The 21,319-nt window shown below is 46.8% G+C and overlaps 1 long non-coding RNA gene across 1 annotated transcript; it reads right to left on the bottom strand.

The window, feature by feature from the left end:
* Positions 1 to 6,237: 6,237 nt before the first annotated feature.
* On the bottom strand, positions 6,238 to 11,964 carry LOC134486475 (uncharacterized). The gene is made up of 2 exons (XR_010065454.1): positions 11,877 to 11,964; positions 6,238 to 6,462 (listed from the first exon to the last, which is right to left on the bottom strand). It is a non-coding gene; the product is annotated as an uncharacterized LOC134486475 (long non-coding RNA).
* Positions 11,965 to 21,319: the final 9,355 nt, after the last annotated feature.

Below are 21,319 nucleotides of genomic sequence, written 5' to 3'. Positions count from 1 at the left end.
AAAACACTTTCCAGAAGATTTCACTTCAGTGATGCTGGTCTCTTAATCACCACTAACTTCTTAGCTCCAGCTGACCAGCATCAATTGTCCCAGTTGTCCCTTTTATTTTTGACTCTAAAGCCAGAGACACCTGGTTAAAGCTGCCAAGTTCTGCTGCTTGCAGGAGCTGGAACATGGCCCCCTTGTTCTATGACATTATCTTTCTGTTTTCCAACCCCTTCACTGCCTATGCTTGACTGTCCTGGTTCTTGCTCTGTAGATTGACCTTGAACTCAAAGAGCTACATGCCTGTCTCTTGGGATTAAAGGGACTAAGACCATGCCTAGACTTAAGCTTTTCTTCATCTAGAACCTGTTCTGTCCCAGGCTGGCTTTGAACTCATAGATCTGCTTGGCTTTGTCTCCTGGGATTCATAGCCACTATGCCTCAAGATCTCCATGCCAAGATCTAGGTCAGAAACTTGTATCTCCCAGCCTCAAAATCTGGGTCACAGGTGAACCTTCCAATTCTGAATTGTAGTTCATTCCAGATATAGTCAAGGTGATAACCAGGAATAGCCATTACAGATGACAAATAGATGATGGATGGATGGATGGATGGATGGATGGATGGATGGATGGATAGATGGATAGGTGGGTGGGTGGGTGGACAGACTGGTGGATGGATGGACAGCTTTATGGGTGGATGAATGTATAGATGGACAGACTGATGGATGACAGACTGATGGATGGATGGATGGACGGACAGACTGGTGGATAGATGAACAGACTGATGGGTGGATGGATAAATGGATAGACTGATGGATGAATGGACAGATGGACTGATTTTCTCCCTAGGAGTACAGTCTCTGAGCTCCATACAGAAGCATTTGCAGCAAGTCTAGACTTTGCAGAGTTCTAAGTGAGCCCTGAGCAGTAAAGACACACACCACACATGAACAGTGAAAGAACGTCGTCACAAAAGTATTGATTCTCCCAAAGTCATATGCAAACTTAATGGGACTGCAATTAAAACTCAGCCAGCAATGTACTAAAACCTGAGTCTGAACTATGAATGGAGAAATAAATGTAGCAAATAATAAAATTTTCACAAATATAAATAATACATTTTATCTACCAGCTATGAAATGGGCTGTAAAATAATAATTACTAAAAACAATGTAGAAGAGACATCACTATGAAAGAGAAAGAAGCCTGCGGACACACCCCAGTGCATGTTAGAATTTAGTATCGATTAAACTGACATTTAAATTAATGGGAAGTTTTATGAGATGCTCAATTAAGGATGTAGGAACAATTCATTTGCAGTTTGGGGCAGGAAAAATAAAAATCCAAGGCCTCCTACCACATATCAAAATAAATCCCTAAAGAATCAAAGAATTATTATTTTAATTAAGACATGGAAACTAGAATAAAATATAGAGTAATCTTTTTCTGCGACCAGGAAAGAAAGGCACCGCAAGCAAGAACAGTAGAAAGCTCGGGATCTGCTCCCAATGGGGAAATGAACTCAACCTCACTATGCCAACCTTCCATAGAGCAGGGGCCACCATGAACACAATGTGAGTTCAAAAAAATTATTTGCCATAAAACAAAGACATGATTCTAGCATTCCTTTGCCATCAAAACAAAGAAGACAACATTCCACTGTCAGTGTCCCCGGGGACCAGAGGACAGGACATTCAGCCCGCAGAAGAAAATAAAAGTAACTAACAGACATGAAGAAAGTTGTCATTGAGGACAGATTCACAGTCACCTGAGAAATACAAATCCTGCTGTTCTGTCCCTCAGGGGGAGAAACAGTGAGGATTTAATTGTTACGCAATTTAATTCAAAAGTGCTATGGAAGATTTTGAGTGTTCTTAACACGAAGGATAATAAATGTTTAAGACGATAGATAAACCTAAGTACCCTGAGTTGATCAGTCTGGAAGTTAGGAAAGTACCAGAAACGTAACACCGTAGCCCATAAAGACATTTTGTTATTATTAGTAATAATAGAAACTGGGGGCCAGCGAGCTAGCTCTCTGGGTAAAGGCACTTGCAGGGGAAACCTGACACCTGGAATCCATGCAAAAATGGAGGCGGAGAACCAGTTCCATGAAATTCTCTGCCTATACACATGTACCATGCCATGGATACATTCCCCACACACATCAACACACAATATAATAATAAATTAAAAGGCAGAAAATAAAGCTAGCACATGACACATACGTTTTTTTTGTTTGTTTGTTTTTTTGTTTTTTTTTTTTTTTTTTGGTTCTTTTTTTCGGAGCTGGGGACCGAACCCAGGGCCTTGCGCTTCCTAGGTAAGCGCTCTACCACTGAGCTAAATCCCCAGCCCCGACACATACGTTTTTTTAAAAGCTAATCACATAAAAAAATACAACTTAAAATATTGAGGGGTTGGGGATTTAGCTCAGTGGTAGAGCGCTTGCCTAGCAAGCGCAAGGCCCTGGGTTCGGTCCCCAGCTCCAAAAAAAAAATATTGAAACCACTTCTTTATTGGCAAGGATTTTTTTTTTTTTTATTAACTTGAGTATTTCTTATATACATTTCAAGTGTTATTCCCTTTCCCGGTTTCCGGGCAAAATCCCCCTCCCCCCTCCCCTTCCTTATGGGTGTTCCCCTCCCAACCCTCCCACCATTGGCAAGGATTTTTAAAGTTAATATCCAACATTTAGGAATTTCTGAGCACACTAGAGAGTTGAGACAGTCTCTCTCCATATAGCCCTGGGTATCCTAAAACTTTCTGTGTAACCAAGCTGTCCTCGAACTCACAGAGATTTGCCTGCCTCTACTTCCCAAGTGCTGAGATTAAAGACTCACACCACTATGCCTGGCTCTAAAAAATAACTTAACAATTATTTTCAAAAGTCTTAAGAAGTTTCACATGCAGACAAAATAGGTTTAAAAGACATCTACAGAGCAGTCTACCCAGCAACTGCAGAATGCACGACCTTCTCAACAGCCCACGGAACTTTCTCTGAAATAGCATTCTAAGACTTAAGCTAAAGTCTTGAGAAATATAAAGGTCATTCTTCGTATCTTGTCAGACGGTAATGTAATCAATCAATCAAAAACAACGGAATCTACAAGAACGTACACAGATACAAAGAATGAACCGTACACACCAAAATGCTGGGTGGAACACTGAAGAAATCAGGAAAGTTTAAAATCCCCCAAATCAAATGCAAATGAGCGGAGAACCTTCGGGCTATAACAGAGGCCATTCTAAGAGGGAGGTCCAGATCTGGGGAACCTGTCAAATGATAACAGGAACTCTGAAGATGCCCCACACTTGAGTCACTGGATACAGAGAAAAGCTGAACTTCCAGAAGCCTCCTCCCTGGGGGTTGGCACACACAATGTTGAGAGTGCTGTGAAGGGCCCTGGGGAGGCCTTATCAACAATCCTATTAGGCTGTGGAGCTTTCATACAACAATAGGAAATGACCAGCAGGATGAACACACTGTTGCAATAGTGGCAAATCTGTTACAGGGGTAACCAACCACTTTCCGGTTGGCTTAGATACCTAGTGTCCAGGAAGGAATTCAAAGTCTGGTCCTGCGAACGTGGTCAAAAGTCCTTGTTGAAGGAGTTCCTAGCACTAGAGGGGAAGCTACTGCTGGTTCAGGTTTTTTTCTTTGTGTGTGTGTGTGTGTGTGTGTGTGTGTGTGTGTGTGTGTGTGTGTGTGTGTGTGTGTTTTCGTTTTTGCTAACCAAACACGATGTAGCTATCAAGTTACCTTTTAAACAACTATATTGTCCCCTACTGCTGGTTCAGGTTTTTTTCTTTGTGTGTGTGTGTGTGTGTGTGTGTGTGTGTGTGTGTGTGTGTTTTCATTTTTGCTAACCAAACGATGTAGCTATCAAGTTACCTTTTAAACAACTATATTGTCCCCATCAATTATCATCTTTCGTCAGAAAAACTCCTTTTTGCAACAGCCGGTGATGAATACAAGAGGCTCACAGCTGGCCAAAGCGTTGCCTGCCCAGCCACCATCGGCATCCACATTACCTCCTCCGAGGCTCGCTCGGGGAACATAACGGAAGAAAGGGTAGAAACAGTGCAAAGGCAGGGGAGACGGGTACGCAGGAGAAGCTGACTCTGGCATGGCACAACTATTGCCTTCTTGAACTCACAGTATTTGAAGTTACCTGCAAAAGATTTGCAAAAGACTGGGCCCACCAACACCCCCTCATGAAAAGGAGGATTCACAGGCCCCACCCCTCCCTAAGGATTTATACACAGTTGCAGGTTGATTGGGGTGAGAGAGAGATTTTCTTCAGTGCTGTAGGTCAAGAGAGTGCCCAGGTTTCTGTAAACAAATCCCTACAACTTTATGAAAACCACTGGATCTCCCTCACTTGCTCACTCATGAACACACACACACACACACACACAAACACACACACACACACACACACACAGAGAGAGACAGACAGACAGACAGAGAGACAGAGACAACAGAGACAGAGAGACAGACAGACAGACAGACAGACAAAGAGACGACAGAGAGACAGAGAGATGAGAATAGAGCAAGCCTAACTGCAAAGAGGAGGAGGAGGAGCAGGAATTGGAGGGACAACAGAGAATAAACATGATAGAACTACATTATCCACCTGCATGAGAGTGCAGTGATGAAATTCATTGTTGTTTATAATTAATAGGTGGTAATAAAAACATTTTAAAAATCAGCAAGAACTCACATAAGCAACCTAATAATTAAGAAGAAAAAAAAGCACAAACAAGCTACACCTAAAACTAGAAGACAGAAATAATAAAGAGACAAGAATGCAAATGAAGGAAGAGGAAACTAAAAGGGCAGAGAGTTATTTTTTGAAAAGATAAGGAACACTGACAAACTCTTAATCAAATTAACCGAATAAAAGAGAAGGAAAGGCCAAACTAATAAGATTAGAAGCTGGGCGTTTTGGAGTACATCTGTTCTACCCCAACAGTTGGAAGGTAAAGGCAGAACTATCAGGAATCCAAAGAATCTTACCGAGTTCGAAGTCAGCCTATGCCACATGAGGCTGCGTCTCAAAGACCCCAAATGAATAAACAAATAAATACAATTGAAAGTAACGGGAAATTTTTAACAATGGATGCCAACGGACGTCAGAAGATCACTATAGAATACTCTGAAGGCATATTCCAATGAGTGAGGAGTCTAGAAGAAGTAAATACATTGCTAGACACAGACAACCCACCAAGATTAAGCGGAAGAGATGGGAACCTCTTAAGTAAGTGTACAGGAAACAAGAGAAAACGACAGGATCAACACGCCAGCAACAACACAAAGTCCGGGACCAATGGCCTCACTGCTGAATTCTATCAGACCTTCAGAGAATAATTAACAACAATGCTACAGAAAGTATCCCACGAGACAGAAAGGGGAGGGAATGCTAGCACGACATTCTGTGAAGCCACTGTAGCAGTATCAAAAAGGAGATAAAGACACAATAACAGGGAGAGATGGTCCAGCGGTCAAGAGCACCGACGGCTCTTCCAGAGGTCCTGAGTTCAAATCCCAGCAACCACATGGTGCCTCACAACCATCTGTAATGGGATCTGATGCCCTCTTCTGGTGTGTCTGAAGACAGTGACAGTGTATTCATATAAATAAAATAAATAAGTAAATCTTAAAAAAAAAGACAAAAACAAAAAGATGCAGGCTATCGCAGGACTGTCTCAGGCCCACCAGCTCCCGAGTAATGGCACAGAAACTTATATAAAAACTTAGGTTCTGGGGCTGGGGATTTAGCTCAGTGGTAGAGCGCTTGCCTAGGAAGCGCAAGGCCCTGGGTTTGGTCCCCAGCTCCGAAAAAAAGAACCAAAAAAAAAAAAAAAAAAAAAAAAAAAAAAAAAAAACTTAGGTTCTAGAGTCGGATCTCTCCCAACTAGTTCATCTAACTTAAATTAACCCAACTATTCCAGTCCACATCTGCCACGTGGCCCGTTAACTTTCACTCAATCCCAGAACTGAAATGCACGTCAGTGATGCTGTTGGAGATGCTATGGAACATTTGTAGGTGACGCTTTGCCGAGGAAGTAGAACACTAAGAACAATGTTTGGGGGTGTACAGTCTCACCCGACATCACGATCTCTCTCGGTTTCCTTTATGGCAGTGAATTGGGGTCTCTCTGCTGCCTGCCCCTGCTGTGTGCCTTCCCTGCCGTTATAAACGTGATTACCCTGGAGCTCACAAGGCAAAATAAAAACCTTTCCTTCTTTCAACTGCTTTTATCAGACAAGGTATGCCCTTCAAAGCTTTGTCCCCAGTGACTTCCTCCACTTTGATACTGCTGCTAGCATCCCAGTCAGGTGTGTACTCGTCAATAGATTTGTCCACTGATGGAGTCAGGATCCCTGAGATCCAGTCGCTTCTAGGTAGCACCTCCAATCAGATGTTGCAGGATATTTGATTACACGGTGAACACGGTGTTTTATTTTCTGAAAATAAAAGATGTACTCAGCTTTAGTACACACCCTTAGTGCAAGAGCCTTCTGCTTGAATACTGTAAACAGGATTAAATAAAGTCAACCATGGGTCAGAAGGCAGAGCGAGCAACCACATGACCGGAAGTGAACCAGGTGACCGGAAGTGAAGAGGGAGTCAGGAGGATGGATAGAGACGCAGAGGAAATAGAAGAGAGGGACATTCAATTCAAAGGAGGTTTTTTTTGAGCTGATGTGAGAGTCCATTCCTTCTGGGATGTCGACTGAGGAGGAAGGTCAGATGGGTGCTTTCTCTGTCTCTGAGCTCGCAGGCTTTTGCCCCTAGCATTTGCCTCCCAAGTCTTCATTGGTAAATCCAAATGATTGAGATTTTGTGAAAAACTAAACAAAACAAACAAAACCAGCTAAATCTACAAAAGCACCTGCCTTAAAAACAGGAGGCCCTGATCAATCACTCTCCATAAGCCACATTTCAAAGCCAGGCATAGTGGTATGTGCCTAAAATCCTGCACTACTGTGACAGGTAAAGATCCCTAGGGCTTGGCCAGCCATCCCAGCCTGATTGGTGAGCTTTGGACCAATGAGAAGCCCCGCCCAAAGGAGGTGGCTAGCATTCCTAAAGATGACACTCCTAAAGATGAGTGTCTTAGGAGTGTCTTTGGCATCTGCATGAGTGTATATACGTGTATACACACACCCACAACACACACACTCGTGTGCGTGCACACACACACACACACACACACACACACCAAGTTTCAGCCGCTGGCCTCATTTATGTGTGTGTTTGTTTACAATTGTGCGCTTAGCACCAATAGCAATAGCCTGGCGCCCAGCGATGTTCTGCATCCTCCCTGGTCCACCGCTCAGTGGGGTCAAGCTCTCGCTCCTCTTTGTGCCTAATCTTACAATGGGAGAAGGCCTCCCCGAAGGATGATCTGCCCCAGGAGATGGCAATTAACTAAGAGAACGTATTATTTCCTAAAGTCAGAGAACTGTTTGCTGACAACACAGGGAACTGTGATTAACCTTCTCTCCTCTGGAAAGAGTTTTCCCTCACCTTCCACAAATCATAAAGGAAGAACTATTAGAAGTATATCCTGGGGCTGGAGAGATGGCTCAGTGGTTAAGAGCACTGACTGCTCTTTCAGAGGTCCTGAGTTCAATTCCCAGCAACCACATGGTGGCTCACAACCATCTGTGATGAGATCTGAAGACAGCTACAGTGTACTTACATATACATACATAAATAAATAAATAAATAAATCTTAAAAAAAAGAAGAAGTATATTCTCTTCTCGGAGAAGAGCTGTCACGGTGTTCACTGTGAGAACTGAGCATCTCATCTCATCTGGAAACAGGGTCACCAGGATGCGCTTAGTCTAGCTGGGCTTGGAGTGGAGTCATGCAGGCTCCTGACACCACCTGAACCAGTTCTTAGAACAGATCCATGGACAGGGTTGTGCACCATGTGATGGCAGAGTCAGGCTGGACTGGCTAAGGAACACAAGCTGGGGCAATATCCTCTCAATAACTGGACTTACACATCTTCAGTTGGTGGTTGAAGACATCAGCAATAGAGCGCTACCATGGGAAGAGCCACTTCAGTCTCTGCTGGGCAGAGGAAATAAAGGGACCCAGGCATGGATAAGGGCTCTCCTAGGACCCAGCTAGGTGGTGGGCAGAGCTGTTCATCCCAGCAACAATGGCGACATTCTAAAGATGCCATGTCCCTCCCTTTGGTGACCAGATTATTGAAACAAACCTGAAAACAGTGCATGTCCTCTTAGGAATCTCCTACTGGGAGGAGGAAAAGCTACCTCCTGGTGCCAGCCAGAGAGGGAGCTGAGTACAGGAGAGATTTCACACCATTCTGCCAGCATGTTAGACTTATAGGCTTAGAAGACTATAGGCTGCCTCACAGATTGGAGACAAGCAGGACCCTGCTTTGACCGGAACTACTTAGCTAGACACATTACTTATCTTTTATTTAAACCTGAATCTCATGTTAGGACCCCAAAAATACTTTTCCTTTTCCCAGTTATGTCCACATTGAATCTCTCTCCCTTCCCCCTTCCTTCCCCTCCCCTTCTCTCTCCCTCCCTCTCTCTCCCTCTCCCTCCCCTTCCTCTCCCCATCTCTCTCTGCATCTCACTATTATTTGTTTGTTTAATTGACCTACTGAGGAGACATGTGGCTCAGTGTGATTCCGTAGGACTCCCGGGGCTCAGACTCTGATCCTAGAGACTCCAAGAACACAGGAGTCTCTGAACCATGATCATACCACAAGACAACTCCTGTGTGTGACAGTTGTGCTCCGCCTGGTCCTGGGCTGCACCAGTGTACCTGAGTGGCCAGCGCATGCAGGCCTGTGACGAGGGGGGAGGGGACCAGAACCAGGACAAGCATGGGTGATTACCGAGGACCGGATATAACAGGAACGGGATGGGTACAAGCATGGGTGCTCCGGGTACTGACTGTGCTCTGTACCACACTGTCAGACACACTGTCTCTCATTTAGATCCACAGCAACCTCTCAGTGCAAGAGTAATGAACCTCATCCTCCAGATCTGAAAAAGCCTCTTTAAGAAGCCAGCTAACGGGGGGGGGGGGGGGGGGGGGGGATTTAGCTCAGTGGTAGAGCGCTTACCTAGGAAGCGCAAGGCCCTGGGTTCGGTCCCCAGCTCCGAAAAAAAGAACCAAAAAAAAAAAAAAAAAAAAAGAAGCCACCTAACTCTCCCCAGTGAGTGCTGGACACTCAGACCCAGGTCTCTGAAGCTCCTGACCGTTCTAACTCATGGCACTCATCATGGTCGCCCATCACGCCCTGTGTCTCTCCTGCTTTCTGAACGCTACATTTACCTGCAGCCTCGTCTCACCTCTCTGCTCAGTACCTGCGCTCTAATGTCTCACCTAGGTCTGCGATTCAGCAGGTCCCAAATTGAACTAACCACTTTTGCTCAGGGACCAGGAATGTGACACTCTTCTGTTTCAAGATGGCCGCCCCGGAAACCCTGTTTACATCTCCCCTGCCCACCCCGCTGCTTCCTCTGGTTCTAAGTGGCTGTCTTCTCGCCCCTGAGTGGCTGTGGTCTGCTGGCTGTTGAATCTGCTTTCCTTTTTTGCCTGCAGCTGGATTTCCCTTCACGCTCTAAGGGCGAACTCCTGACGCACGAGTCTTACCACATTAGCCTCCTTGTTAAGCCTCCTTGATAGTGACTGCAAATGCTCACAGTGTTATCCGTTGTCACACACCTCTATCACTCACTGCATCTCAAAACTCCCTGTGAAATATGCATCATGCACTTCTTGTCTTACAAAGAAAATTGTGTTGCCAGGAACCAGCAAGGTTTAGGGTAAAGATGTGCAAACCTTTTTTTTTTTTTTACAAAGATGTGCAAACACATAACTACACACACACACAAAACGATGATGGTGATGATGATGGTGGTGGTGGTGATTGTGATGATGGTTATGATGATGATAAGTTAATCAAAATTTTAAAGAAAAAAATCGAGGTGCTGGAAAGGTAAGAGCAAGAACTCCAAGCCAGCATCTCTTTGGTTTCTTCTGCTCGAGGGTCAATGCCTCAACCCTGTGCTACTACGAGGCTCACCAGGATCCCAGCCCGCCCTCCTACTCTCAGCCACCTGACTCTTTGCACTCAAGCTTGGCCATTAAGTTCAAAACAAAGACAGAAGTTTTTGGTTTTGTTTTGTTTTGTTTTGTTTTTTCCAAAACAGGAACTCGTGTACCTCAGGCTGGCCTGGAATTCACTCTGTAGTGGAAAATGACTTTCTGGCCCTCCTGCTTCTGCCTCCTGAATGCTCCCACCAAGCGAAGTATGAAGGACTGTGGAGATGACTCTGAGGGTGAGAACACTTGCAGCGCAGGCTCAAGGATCAGCTTCTACACGTTCACACCAATTAAAAAAAGCCAAGCATACCCATGCACACCTGTAATACTGACACAGGAACTTCCAGGCGGCTCACTGGGCAACCAGTCTAGCTGAAGAACAGGGGGCTTCTGGGAGAGGCCCTATCTAAAGAAAACAGGCAGAGAACGATCAATGGAAGACAGTTCCAACATCCTCCTCTGGCCTCTATTTGCACACGTAGGTGCACACATGCATATACCACACACATGGGCCCACCCCAGGTACACAAAACTGCAGAAAACTGTACACGCAATGGGAAACAAGACTACATGTCCCACAAAAGAAGCTGCGAGACCTTGAGTGGCCCACTCAGCTCGCTCACAGTAGCTGTGGAGTAGCCAGGGAGGGAGTTGGTGGAAATCACACATTGTTTACTGAGGCCCCAGCAGATATCTCCCCTGGAGCCCATCGGCCTCACCTCGATGCGCCCCTCCCCTCTGCACTCCTGGTGCCCACAGGAATAGACAGGAACCCAGAGGCGCAGATAGCACCAGCGTCAGAAAGGTCCCACCGCTGTGTCCTTTGGTTTTTTTTTTTTTTTTTTTTTTTTTTTCCAGAGCTGGGGACCGAACCCAGTGCCTTGCGCTTGCTAGGCAAGCGCTCTACTACTGAGCTAAATCCCCAACCAGTCCTTTGGTTCTTTAAGGAGCGGGTGCTCTGTGCTCAGACACACCAGTTGCCCGCAGCTAAGGCTAAAGCCTAAGAAGGAATACTCCGGACTGGTAGTATGGGCCAGGGCTAGAGCGCATGCCTAGCTTGCGTGAGGCTTTGGGTTCCTTCGCCAGCAAATAGAACCACCCGAGGCTCCATCAGTGGCTGCACAGGCAGGTAGGCTGAAGGAAGGGAAGGTCCTACCACCCCCACAGTGGACCTTTCGGGAAGAGGGAGGCTGATGAGTGGAGAGGGTTAAGGAGCCGAGCCAGCAGCCCACACAAATGCCTTCTGTGCTGTACTCCTGGCTGTTTCTATCCTGTGAATTTAAATGCATTCTGTCACACTGAGTTATGTCACCCGGAGGAAATGGCCAACCCCGCAACGTTTTTAAAGATTATTTTTTAGATCACCTATCACTATCCATTTGAGGAACGATTGTTCAATCTGAAAAAATAAATTCAAAACTGTCCCCATCTAAGCAAGATGGAAAAATAACTTTCCCTATTCTTCCCTTCCCTTTCGTTTCTTTCTTAAAAAAAAAAAAAGCGCTTATTTCTGAAGGACAGATTTGAAAATCCATTTTCACCTTGACATTCTGGCTGGATTTGAGAATGTAAAATGAATATCAGCCCTTATCATATGGACGGATAAGTGAATGGACAGGCAGCTGTGTGACCTCAGGCAATTCACTTAACCTCTCTGAGCCCTAATCTTAATCGTTAACCTGTGATAACAATACTGACCATGGTCATCAAATGAGATGATGTTCAGGGCAGTCCTTGAACATGAGACAAGTGCTAGGTGTCTGTTCCACTCACCTTTTTGTTCCTTAAGGGTGAGGAGCAGCTCAGGCCAGTTTTTTCCCATGAGGGGAGGGGGATGCATACCAGACCTGGATCATAAGAAATGCTTAGTATTAATATATGTTGGATGGATTCATACATGCTTACATGTATGCATACATGGGTTGGTAAATGGATGGATAGCTGGATGGATGATGGATGGATGGATGGATAGAGGGATGGATGGATGATGGATGGATGGATGGTTGGACAGATGGATGGATAATGATGGATGGATGGAAGGAAGGATGGATGGATGGATATTGCTTGCAACCTTGACCAAGACCCTTGAGGGCAGGAGTAAGAAGGCACAAAATCAGTGACACAGACTCTGGGAGTTGGGCAGGTGGCAAAAGCAGACTCATTTCTCACAGGAACTGGGCAAACTTTTATACCCACTTCCCAGCATCTTGTTGGCTCTCAAGTAGCTAGATATGATGCTGTCTTTCTTTTTTTTTTCTTGATGGCTCACGCCATCGCCTGATACAGCATCATCGGTGGTCTCTAGCTGTGCTGGAGGATTCTAGGTTGGCTCAGGGAGTAAGTATCGATGGCACATATGCCAGCATTGCCACTGGGCCTGCTTAGCTAAGTTCCTCCCACAGATGGATAGAGGCATAATAGATAGATGGGTGAGAAGGCAAGTGAATGGATGGATGGAAGGATGGACAGATGAATGGACAGATGGATGGAAAGATGGATGGACAAATGGATGGATGGATGGATGGATGGATGGATGGATGGATGACGGGTGGATGGATGGACGGATAGATGGGTGGATAGATGGACAGATGGATGGAAAGATGGATGAATGATGGGGGAAAGGATGATGGGTGGATGGATGAACGGGCGGACAGACGGATGGATGGACAGATGGGTGAGTAGGTGAGGTGGATGGGTGTCAACAATGTATGGTGTCCTAGTTTGCTTTCTGCTGCTGTAATGAACACCATGACCAAAAGCAACTTGGGAGAAGAGGATTTCTTTTATCTTATATGTTACAGTCTATCACTGAGGGAAGCTAAGGCAGCAACCTGGAGCAGAATCGGGCACAGAGACTGTGGAGGAGTGCTGCTTACTGGCTTCCTCAACGGCTCTGCTCAGCCCAATAGCCTAGAGGTCGTATTGCTCACAGTAGGCTGGGCCTTCCTCTGTCACTTAGCAGTCAAGAAAATGACCCACAAGCTTGCACAGAGGCCAATCTGATGGAGGCAGTTCTTCACTTGAGGGTCCTTCTTTCCAGGTATGTCAAGTTGATGATCAAGATTAGCCATCATAGATGGGATTGATGGATGGATAGACAGATGGACGGGTAGATGGAAGTCTGGATATACAGACAGATGGTTGCATGATCAAAGATAAATGGAGGCCCCTTGGTCTTAAGAGCGGGAGAGCTGGCCCTGCCCCTCACCGGCTGCAGCACTCAGGAGAGCAGGCCCTGTACCTCCCCTAGGCAGCACAGTAGAGCTGGCCCTGCAGGTAGGGGTGAGGGTGAACTGGCCCAGAGAGCAGGAGAGCTGACCCTTCTCCTTGATGGTTACAGTATTGGGTAAGCTAGCCCAGGCAGTGCTGGATCACTGGCTCTGATGGCATGGATATGGGAGAGTTGATAGGCCAACCACCTCAGCCACCCAGGCCCAGATCCAGGGCTTTGAGTTGGCCCACCCCAACATCTACCCATCTAGAAACTGCCTGAGCAAGTGAAGGGGCTGATCCTTCAGAGATCCAAAGCTGCAGGATCTATGACACAGAGCAACAAGAGGATATCTGAGAGGAATCCCACTGAGGATCCAGTATTAATAGTCTAGAGGAAGCCAGAAGCCTCAATCAACCCAGACCAACGACTTATTGCAGTGAACATTCCCAAGTAAAGATGTGTGGACAAAAGGGTGTATTGTGGGACACACTGTGACATATTATGCATTCCACAATGAGACTTTGTTGTTGTTGTTGTTGCTGTTGCTGCTTTGTCTTGGTTTCTTTTTTTCTTTTTGGGGAGGTTGAGGAGCAGAAGGTGAATACAAAGGGAGGGGGAGATGAGTGGGATGAGGTGCATGCTGGGAAATTCACAAAGAACCAATAGAAAACTTCTTCTTTAAAAGACAGATGAAGGCAACGGTGTGAGACAGAGAAACAAAGAACAAACAAACAAACAAACAAACAAACACAGCTCTCAGACAGACAAATGGCCAAAAGTAAATAAGTAGTCCCTGTGTGTAACATCCTCTAATTTCCAAGGCGTTACTATTTGCACCGAAACCTATTTCAAGCTTCTATTATAGTATGCATTCAGAGCAGAAGCACAGAAGCAACTCTTAAGAGACTGGAAGCCAACCCCTGTACCCGGTGGGGCATGAGAAGGAAGGCAGGAGAAAAGAGAGAAGAGAGAAGAAAGCAGAGGGAAAGAGAGCCATGAGCAGAGAAGGTCTACCACAGAGAGGTAATGGAAGTTCCAGAAAAAATGAAGTCCGCAGAGGACTAGGGAGCTCCCAGCATGGCTGTGGACTAGACCTAGTCCAGATCCTGCCTGCTGGAGCCAACCACTTTGAAGGACCAGACTCCACAGTGCTAGACAATGATCCTCCAACAGCTTAAAGAACGAGACCCTTTTTTCACACAAAATCACACTTAAAAGCACAGTAACCACATCTACTGATGATGCTTCTGACCCTAGAGTGCTGGGCACGACCCAAGTGAACTGCATGGAGTACCCGAGAACCCCCCCCCCAGGCACCCTGTAACACAGACACTCGAAATACTCAGGTGGGCAATGGGCTTGAAGCACCCCACGGGACGGGGGGTGTGATTTGCCCTCTACTTCCCCTGCCTAAAACACCCAAAGAAAAAGAAAACTGTTTCACACTCACGCTTGCAAGCCTGGAGCTCAAAAAGGAGCAGGGAAACAGGTCTGACCCTGGTTCTATTCCAGCCTGGCTTTGTGTGCCTAGGAAACCTCTCACCCTCTCTGAACCTCATTTTCCTCAGTTATTAAAAAACAAGGTGGTTCACCTATATAAGCAGAGGGCAGCAGGTCTTAGAAACCAGGCAGCTGAAGACACTGTGTTACATAGTTTCCAACGACTTCTAGAAGAGCAGGGCCCACTGGGTTTAGAGTGTATCCATTTTTAACATTGTAATCACTTCTTGTATTAATTTAAATCTTAGAGGAATGGTTTTATTTTAGATGACATTTATTTCGAAAGCTGGGTTTGGTTTGGTTTGTTTTTTTCAATGCAGCACTTTAGCTCCTGGAACAGCCTCGTATCCAGTTTTACCAATGAACATGGATTTAAACCCAAAAACAAAACTGGTCATCCATCTGGTTGACTGTTTCTCTGGGGTTCTGATCCCTCTGCTTTCCCTGGGGGCAAGGTGAGCCCAAGAGCCAGGACCAGGGCTGTCACTAAGAAGCCAAGCAATTCTGCAGGACCCACCCTCGGAGTTCTTGTCAATGCAGAAAAGAGCCAGCGGCCACCCAGACACTCCCCAGACTAGAAAGCGAAGAGTGCGCTGGACAGATAGATCTCTTGATGAAATAAGAGCAATTAAGCTAAAAGTGCGGTCTAACGCAGCCTGTCGCTCAGCAGCCTGACGCTTAATTGAATTTTCTTTTCCCTCGCCGGGCTCCTTTTCCCTGAGAAACAGGTTTGTTCACCCCAAGATCAAGTTTCGCTATCCCAGAAACCAATGATAGCCAATCAACTAATTGACACAGGGAAGTCTTCCATTTTTTAAAAAGTCACCCCAATAACATTAAGAATTACTCTTATGATGCTTGTACCTGACACCCATGGGTCCATGATTACCCTCTCTTCCTCAGGGTATGTGGGAGCGCATAGTAGGAGATGGGGATCCATCGGACCTAGATTCAAAGCAAGTTCCATCTCTATCCTGAGTTTGCTGTCGGGTTGGGAAGCACCTTACCCTCCCTATCTTTGTTTGTTTGTTCGTTTGTTTCTAGCTACAATGTAAAGAGAAAGCTTCAAAGGCTGATTCTGGCTGTATGTCTTATGCTTCAAGATCCAGAGGCCAGGGGGACAGCACAGTCTCTGGGGCTCCCAATGGAGCCAGCACCAGGCCTGATTTTCCATGCGAGCTAAGCCAAAGATGCTGCTCCAGGCTCGCACCGCACATCCTCTGTGCACACCCCCTGCACACACTCACAGGAGAACTCGCTGTCGCTCACAGCTGCACAGCCCTACATGTTCACCCCACGTCTACACTCTGCACCACACCCAGATGTACATGCACACGGACACAACCCTCATGCTGCACATAAAACACACATGCACACATGTGCACACAGTTACACATGCCTTTCATATAAAGTCCCTCACATATACATCCTCCTGAAACACAGACACATACGTTTGGACATGTGTCCAGGGAGAGAGTAGGTGCTCTAAAGCTGTGAGCATACCTATACCCCTCCCCCTGACCTACAAAACCAGGTGGCTGCACTGTGTCCCAGGTGTCTCCACTGTGTCCAGGTGGCTGCACATATATGTGTACACAACCCATGCTGTATATTCCAGGACCCCTCTCCTCTGCTGTCAACCATGCCTGATGCCAGATATCCATGTCTTGGGAAAGAATTAGTTGGTGGCCTTCAGGTCCTCTAGAAACCTGTCCAGTATACCCAGAACCTTCCCGGACTATCTGTGCCCTAAGGTTCCTCTCAGGCACCTAGGTTTCCCAAGTGTGTACCTATGCTGGGCTCCATAAGAAGACGCATACAGAACCAAGTAAACATTGTTCCCAGGTCACCCTCCTTCCATGCAGTCAGTCCCTTGCCCCAGACAGGTCTGCTCAGCCCAGACTCTCTATGAAGAGAGACACCCAAGAGGTCTCTCCGAAAAGTGTCATGTTCATGACATCATGGTCAGAGGTGTCTGCGCAGGAGTCCTTACAACAGCTGGTGGAGACTTGGTGCAAACAGGAATAGGGAAGCAGGGCCTGCTTCACTGCCTGACAAACATGGGCTGCTCCCTCTACAGCAAAATGGGGCCAATTGGCTTCCACTGGCCAGGCACTGGCAAGGCATACAAGGTTGTCATATAGGTTAAAGGAGGTGCCTGACCCCAACTCTCCACACCATGTTGGATTAGCAGAGCCTTTGGGGTCTCTAGGGAGCGGGAGACACGGATGGTGCCAGGGAAAAATCAATGCCTCAAAGAAAATGGGGGCTGGGGGTTGCTTCTAATACTCCTGAGGCAAAGAACCCAGGAGGGAGCTATGGCGGTGGGTGGAGAGGGAAAGAGGCTGAGGTTGGGGCCAGCAGGGAAGGAGAGGACCATTCAGTGGGGCCAAGGACGGACAGACACCCTTCCCCAGTCCCTCTAGAGCCATTTTCCGGGGAGGGTGTACAGAGCTGGCTTTCTCTTCAGGTCCGCAGGCTCGGCCAGGGTGGTGGGAGCTGGAGTGGGCCCATTTGAGCCAGAGCGGAAGCTCTCTGCAGCTGATAACTTCTGTTTAGCTCATCCCCCTGTCTCTGTTTTCATGTTTTTCTCTCTCACGCTGGCTGTGTGGAGCACATCTCTCAGAAAAATACTTGCTTTTGAAAGTTGTTGCCATAACAACCACTTCATTACTCGGCAGGCCCAGTATCTCAGAAATGCAGAATCTTTCCTTAAAAGCGTGCGCTGCACATCAAAGGGGAATAGGAGCTCATTATTTTTACATTATTTTGCAGGCAAATAGATATTTTCCAATACACATTTCTTTTCTAAGTTGATTTTCTTGTTCAGTGGAAATGCACATTTCTCTCTTAACCCCTTCCTGCCTGCAGGGTTCCGGCTCTGGAATCCCCACTTCTTAGAGCGGTGGGGGGTTGGGAGGGGTGGGGGGGAGGAAGCGCCTCTTTGCTGGGCTCGCCATCCCCCCCGCCCCTCCGCAGCGCTGCAGCGTGTGAAAAGCGGTTCGCTCTAATTCACAATTTGCAGAGCCCAGAAATTCTAGAGAAGATGGGCCTTGGCAGATTTGGATGGATCCGTCAGCCTTCACAGGCCTGGCGCTGTTCTAGGCAGGATCTCAAAACCAGTGCGGCTAACGATTTACCAGATGTAAGTCCACCCAACTAGCAGACGTAGCCGTGTGGGGGTGGGAACGGGTCCAGGATCTTGTCTTATGAAGGGGAGGGTGGCCTGAGTCTCGAAGCGGCCTCTAAAAGAGACCCTACCTCATCTCTCACCCTGTGGAACCCGTGCTCGATTGGAAGCCTGTGATTTCCTTGACTCCCTGCTTCCCCAGAACAGTGCTGGACCCTGAAGGTGCCCCAGCAGTACTTGTTGAATGGCAAGGGAGGGGTTGTCACTGTCATTCATTATAGACAAATGAGCCCATGGGGCAAAGACCATAAGATTGATTATGAGAACAGAGCTAGAGACAGGCCTTCCCAGCACTGTAAAATCACAGCCACGGACATTTCCAGCTTTTTATTCAGTGTGGTATGACTATTGAAAATCCAGAAGGAAGCTGCAGAGTGGCTCAGTGGTTAGGAGCACTGGCTGCTCTTGCCGAGGACCCAGGCTCTGTTTCCAGCACCCACATGGCCACTCTCAACTGTCTGTAGTTCCAGTTCCAGTGCCCTCTTGGGGCCTCTACTGGTACTCCATGCACATGGTACATACTTATACAAGCAGGTAAAACACCCATATACATAAAATAAAAATAAATAAATCTTAAAACAAAATACAGGAGACTGGGGAGCCCAAGATTCCCCTGTCTCTGTTTCCCCAGTACCACTAGGTTCATAGGCGTAAGCTGCCACACTTGGCTTTTAAGTGTGGGAGCTAGGTTCAAACTCCAGTCTTCATGCTGGCTCAGAATCACAGACTGAGCCATCTTCTCAGCCCCACAGCAGACTGTTTTTTCCATAAGAAATTATCACATGGTTTGTAAACTTCTAGGGCCCCACCGGTAATCCGGTAATCATTGTTCTAGTAGATTTTCTGGGGCACTGCAGACATGAGGATTGAACCCAGATCATTGGAGTTCCAAAGCTCTTAAAATTGTCAGGAAGCTCTCTCTTCGATGACCACAGGTTCACTAAAGAGCCAAGCTGTGAATGAGGCCAGAGGAAGAGAGAGGCTCTCCTCAGAGAGATCCCATGATCCCAGAATGCCATCCTGGCCCCTTTACCTACCTTACATTTGACTCATTCCGAACTTTACTCTCAGACCCTCAGCTACTCTTTCTGACCAACAGCCACCCCAGAGCTTCCTTTAATTTCAATTCCCCCTTATGTGCAAAATTAGAAAAAAATGGCTACCAGCGAGGGGTAGTCGATTCGTGTGTTTCAACACAGCACCACCTATGCGGCTTGCTTCCGGGGTTGGCCCTGGTTGAGACACCTTCAGGTAGGTGTTATGTGATCAGATTCTCCTGTTATGGCTGGTAGGTTGCAAGCCTGAGAACTCATGTTTGGAGCTCTCCCCAGCTCATGTCGAGCCTGGTAAACTAGCTGGGGGTCTGCTCAGTCCTGTGAACCCAGCAGACACAGCAGCCAGGAGAAATACAAAAGCCCTTTGCAGCTAGTCTTCAGCAGACAGGACTGTGGGAGTGACACCCTCAAGGGGCTGAGCTGGTAGCCTGTAGCCCAGTTTTGGCGTCTGTCTCCACCCTTCTGGGCAACCCAGCTTTGCCTCTCAAGCCCCGCAGCCTGCGCCACCTTGACCATACTCTGGGCCTTCTGCAGATTCTGAAAAAGCAGGGCAGAAGAGGGACAAACCCCAGAAGTGCCCGCCCATCCTGATGCATAGTCCCCCCAGAGACCCAGGCCCTGGTGGCCCAGTTTTATCAAGTGCCTGGTCCTCACCAGTCACTAAGCCATCAGAGAATTCATGAGAAAAACTGGACATCCCTTGCTCTTCAATGAAAACCTAAAATCTTGGGCACAGGTTACAGTGTTCATGGGTACAGGAGTTCAATGGTAGAACTGCTTTCTAAGCACAATGTTCTGAGTTCAATTCCCAACCCTGAAGAAAGAAAGAAAAAAAAAAAAAAACAAAGGCTAAATTTTGTCAGCCCCTCTACCTGCTCTCTTAGGAGAATCAACTTTTTCTTTTTCCCTTTTGTAAAGATTATTTATTTATTTTGAGTACACTGTCACTCTCTTCAGACACACCAGAAGAGAGCATCTGTCACTTTACAGATAACTGTGAGCCACCATGTGGTTAGTGGGAATTGAACTCAGGACCTCTGGAAGAGGAGTCAGTTCTCTTAACCACTGAGCCATCTCTCCAGCCCAAGAACCAATTTTTTCAATCTATTAACCAACTTCTGTGATTTTTTTTAAAAAGGTGATTCTTGTAGGTTAAGCTAGCCTGGAACTTGCATATAGCCAAGGCTGGCCTTGAACTTTTGACCATCTTCCAAGTGCTGTGGTTTCAGGGGCACAACATTACACCCTGCTTTTCTCACTCCCAGATGCCTACACTTGAGCTCTGGCTTTTCTTCTAAACCAATATTTAATACCTTTCTGGCTCCTTCATTAAAAATCTGTTTGTTATCTGTTTAGAAGATAATAAATGACTTTCTCCCTGGGGAGTTCCCAACACCAACGGGTGCGAGCACCCCACCCTCTCAGGTCTCACACCCCTCACTATGGCTCAGAACAGCCATCCTTCTGATGCTTCTGGTACTTTCCGAAGCAGCTCGAAGCCTGTGCTGCAAAAAGCCACTTCATCCTGGACCCACTACTTGTGTTTGGCAACTACATCCCTCTAATGGATGCACACGTGTCTTTTGAGTACTGACATAAAAGTCACCATGGAGACACAGCCACAATAGCTAATTAGACAAAAGAGCGCATCTCTCAAGCCTTGACGGTAGCACGGATGCAGTAAATGTGCATCATATTAGTCAATCCTATGCCTTCCCGTTTCTCTCAAAAAATCTACAGATGGACCCTGGCAACAGGAGCTTTTTATGGAAGCAGTCTTTTAACCCACTGGCCAGACCCTTCTAGATCTTCATTCACGGGTTTTGTTTGGATGCTGGCACTCATCCCCAAGGCAGCTGGAGATGTGGGGGCGCCACTAATGTAGCTCAGTTGGTAAAGCGCTTGATTACCCAGCATGCACTAGACCCTGGGTTGGAGGTCTCCACAGAGTGGACACACATACCTGTCATCCCAGCACGGGGGTACTGGCAGGAGGATCAGGAGTTCAAGGTCATCCTCAGGTACTTATAGATTTTGAGGCCAGCCTCGGTAGTAAAAATAGCTACCCTGATGGGGGTTGCGGGTAACCAGCCACAGGCGTACTCATCCGCCGCCAGCGTTTCCATCTACTGACGAGGCTGCTCATCTGACTCCTAATCCCTCTCACACAATACCATACTCCCTCCATCACACCAGCCTGGCTTCGCCATCCACCGCCCCATCTAGCACCGATATTGATTGGCTTTGGGGTGGAAAA

The sequence above is a fragment of the Rattus norvegicus genome, chromosome 3 (genome assembly GCF_036323735.1).
Source record: "Rattus norvegicus strain BN/NHsdMcwi chromosome 3, GRCr8, whole genome shotgun sequence".
Taxonomy (NCBI): Eukaryota; Metazoa; Chordata; class Mammalia; order Rodentia; family Muridae; genus Rattus; species Rattus norvegicus.
This window is presented reverse-complemented; position numbering and strand designations above follow the sequence as displayed.